This window comes from Procambarus clarkii, chromosome 57 (genome assembly GCF_040958095.1).
Source record: "Procambarus clarkii isolate CNS0578487 chromosome 57, FALCON_Pclarkii_2.0, whole genome shotgun sequence".
In the NCBI taxonomy this organism is placed as follows: Eukaryota; Metazoa; Arthropoda; class Malacostraca; order Decapoda; family Cambaridae; genus Procambarus; species Procambarus clarkii.
In genome coordinates, this window is record NC_091206.1 from 25,809,151 (window position 1) to 25,813,770 (window position 4,620).

Genomic DNA, 4,620 nt, shown 5'->3' on the forward strand with positions numbered 1-4,620 from the left:
ATTTTTTTCCCAGACGGGGTTTGTTTATGGTCGGTTGAGGCTCACCGATGACTACCCCTATCCCACGCGGGGCATTTAAAAAATAACGCTAGACACGAAAGCATATATATATGATGTGCGCGGTTTCGGTTTTGTCACTGATATATGTGATTTGCGCGGTTAAGGGTTAACCCTGTTCTTACAATAATATGAGAAATGATTAAATTTAAAGTTTAGTTTATTAAAAATAAATGTTTTGAAAGCATTAATAGAACTCTTTTTTATTTTTTAGGAGGAATATTTTATATTTTATCCTTGTCACCCCAACCAAATATTTTGAAATAATATTTTTAAACAAAATTAACTACCACTTCTAAATATAAAAGTTTTATAGGGTCTTATCATCCCTTCAGATTATTTAAGCCTTTTCACTTAAAAGTTAAATTCAATATATTTAATTAAGACAGATTATTTCTTGTCCAACCATTCATTCTAGCCTTCAATGAAAAAACTAATGATTATTCTACCTTTGCACGGTCATAATACCACAGGCTTTAAGTTCCCAATGGGCAGGTAAGACTTTATAAATCTCCATAGACATGTTTTTGTTAAACAGGCAGAAATAATTTTTGCCGAATTCCTTAAAGAAACATAAAAACCACATAAAATTACTTTAATAATTTTAATTTATTTCCCAACATAATTATATAGTAATACACACATTATAACTAACTTTATTTTCAAATATTTTTTAAAAAATAATTAAAAATATATAAATATTATTAGTTAAAATTTTCTTATAATAATAATAATAATTTATTTAGGAACAGTACATACATAGTTGCAGCATTCCAGTATAAACATTCTGTTAGATTTAAAGATAGAGGTAGTACATACAATACCTAACGCCACTAGTATGCATAGCGTTTCGGGCAAACACTTGATAACACTTGATATTAAACACTTGATAATATAACACTTGATAAACCTAGCTAATTTTAAGCTTAGTTACATCCTTTTAAAATATTTTTTTTTATAATCTTAAATAATAAAGAGCTAGTCCCCCTTACTTTTACTAGTTTTATAAAACTTATAAAATGCTAATTTAAATTTATTTCTTAAAAAACTAGATAACAAGAAACCCGATTAATATTTCACTCCTAAAATATAATTCTGAATTTTTCTGCTGCAAAACTCACTTCCTAATTTAACCATTTTCCTTTCGAGCCCTATAATTCAATTATATAAATTTAAACATCTATTATACACAAGATACATAAATTTAATACTACTTTATTATTATTTGCCCTTAAATTATTTAAAGTTTCTCCTACAGTAATATTTACTAAGTCTTTTAATATTATTCAGTTAAATTTACCCTATTCAATAAAATATTTTTCATAATAATACTATTAACAACACCTCATAATCAAAATATATCGAATCAGCTACTGTAAAAGATAGCAAACTCTCACCTTGCACTGCGCCTTTCATGCCAAAACGCAATCAAGCACTCCCTTAAACATCAATGTGTCCACATAACCTTCTGTTCTATTCCTCGAGGACCACTACCACCAACTCCCTGGATCCTCTGAATTCAGGTTAGGTACTCCAGCAGTTCCTCCATCTGCTGCACATGAAGTACTCGAATGTCAGTGAAGCTCCTCCAAACGGCTTCACATACAAGAAACGTGTAGCTCCCGACACTACTTGAAGATTCACTATGTCAATGGAGTTCCACTCCTCACCTGAAATCCTGCTCCACCTTGCAATTCAGTTCCCACATGGAGTTCGGCCTTTACTCCTTCTCTGGTGCGAAGTTCCTTCACTAACTCCTCCTATACAAACCTGCAAATCCATCGTCATGCCATAGTAAAATATTTTCCCTAACAAAACATAAATAAATGAATTCACAGAAAATAAACTCCTCCATCCGACATTCCTTTAAACACTACAATGCCAACACTACGAACGAACGAACGTCAACAACACCTGTCGGCCCTGCCCTCCCTCCTCTTTTATCAGCTGATCCTTGAGCTCTCGGCTACCAACAAATGATGTAGCATCACCCGAAGGCAGCTAAGTACACAGTGACCTAAATGTGATTGAAAAAACCAACAAGACCAACCCGTAATTCTCTCATTTCGACCTCATTAGTGTTGCTCCCTGGAGCTAGGAAGCTGTTACCCGACGTTCACTGCTGCCTATCAACGAGTCTTCCCTATTTGTTCCTGCCTACATTTATCCTGTTATCATGCAAAGTAAGGCCGGTAAGACCCTTAAGAAAGATAGCACACCTAACAAGAATAACCCTACTAGCCAGGCTAACATGATTAGTTCAGCTATCTCCCCCTCGGTGGCCGCCGTGGGGGGTACCGACTCTCCCCCCGTCAACAATAACAAACAATCTCAGCTGGGCGCAGCGCCGTCTCTGACACGGGCCATGCAACAATTAGGTAGCCATATGGATCAACTTAAACGAGCTACTGCCCCTTGTTCTGACTTCAAGCGCTTTGCTGATAACCCTTGGCTCAAGTTATTAACTCAAGTACATGAAGATCAAATGACAGTAATCAAAGAGCAGTCGGCCTTAATAATGAACCTGCAAGGCTCATTATTATCTTTGCAGAATGAAGTTGTAGACTTACACAAGAACAATCAAGATCTATCTACCACAGTCGTCAACCTCGAACAAGAATTAAGCATTCTCAAGAACACAGTTAAAAACTTTAATCCAGATGCAACCACTAAAAAACAGGAAGAAATTTTGCAACAGTTTGAGAACCATCTGAACAACCTACAACAACAACACACTGTTACCCAAGACGAGACAGACCAACATAAACTACTTGAATCGGTAATTATCTCTTCACGTGATTTTCCCCAAGAAACTGATGGTGAAGACTGTGCTGCCATTGTGATCAAAGTATTACAGGATAAGTTAAATTATTCGATCCAAAAAAATGACATCAAAGCAGCTTATAGAGTGGGTACCAAATCATCTGGTACCAATAATAGGCGTATTCGTTTAAAATTAGATAGCTGCTCCCGCAAGACTGATCTTATCTCATCTGCAGTTGCTAGTAAATCCTCTGTTTATGTGAATGAATGTCTGACCAGGTGCAGGCAAAATCTCTTTTTTAAACTGCGTGGCTTCTGCAAAAATTCCCCTACAATTAAACACTGTTTTGTGCGAGATGGTAAAATTATAGCTAGGAGGACTGACACTGGAAAAACCTATTCAATAACCACAGAAGCTCACCTTAATTCTTTCCTCAGTGACTGTGGGTTAGCTGCTGTATAGCCTGAATTCAGATTCTAATCTCATATAACTACCTTTGTGTACTCTAGCTCTGCCTTTCCCTTCAAAAGGTTTTAACTTTAGTTTAAAAAAAAAAAAAAATAAATAAAAAAAAAATAATATTGTCATCTTTATTATTGTCTTTTTTTTTCTTTTTACTCCCATGTTCCATAGTACACTGGCTTTGCCTGTGTCCTCTAGTATTAACTTCATTATCCAATGTTCCTGAGTGTATCTCTATTTAAACTACCTCAGTTTGTTTTAGTGTAACTTTAGTATTCAATTATAGTGTACTTATAATAGTATAGTAAGCAAGCTTATTTTCTTATAGATTTCATAATTGTTTTTTTTTTACTTTTTTGGTCATCTATTGTTACTAATTATTCTAGTTAATTTTTTACATTCCTAGTTCCCATTAAGTTTTTTTTTTCTTTTTACTTAAAATTACCATTAAGTTTATTTTACTTTAGAATTTTTAATCTGTTTTTTTTCTTTGTTTTCTATTTTGTAATTTGCCATTCTTACCTTGTTTTCCTGCAATCAGCCTTTTTATGCAGACAAGTATAGACCCAGAACTAAACCTCTTATCCACTATCTATGACAATCATCACTTCAATGATCAAAATTGCAGATATTTTACAGCACATGATGTAAACAATGTATTAACAGATAATCTCAATATCTCTGTAATCAACTTGAACGTTAGATCCCTAGGTAAACACTTCGATGATGTTAGTGCCTTGATTGAAACTATTGACAACAAATTCTCTTTTATTATACTTACTGAAACGTGGTTGAAAGAGGATAATACTCAACTCTTTAACATGCCTAACTACTCGGCAATTCACAACTGTCGTCAAATGCAGAGAGGTGGTGGTACTGCTCTTTACTACCACCAAGAACTAACATGCTTAAAAATAATTAGAACTAGAGACTGCTGTGGGGAGTATATCTTCGCCAGTTTCAGAGTCAAGGGTGCCGAGTCTGTCCTGTCTGTGGGTGCAGTCTATAGAATTCCTAACACTGATGTGTCTGAATTCAACTCAAACCTTAGAAATCTAATACTAGATAACAGATTGAACAAAAACCATCTAATTATCGCAGGGGACTTTAATATTGACCTCTGCGAGCCTGAACACCCTACTGCTGTTAGCTTCCTCAACTGTATGAATTCCTGCTTCCTCATACCCTTAATCACTAGACCAACTAGAATCACTGATAGTACTGCTACGACTCTAGATCACATCTGGACCAACATAACCTCTCCGCTTACTTCAGGTATAATCACCGATAGCACTACAGACCATTACCCCACATTTCTCTTAACTAACATTAGCAAA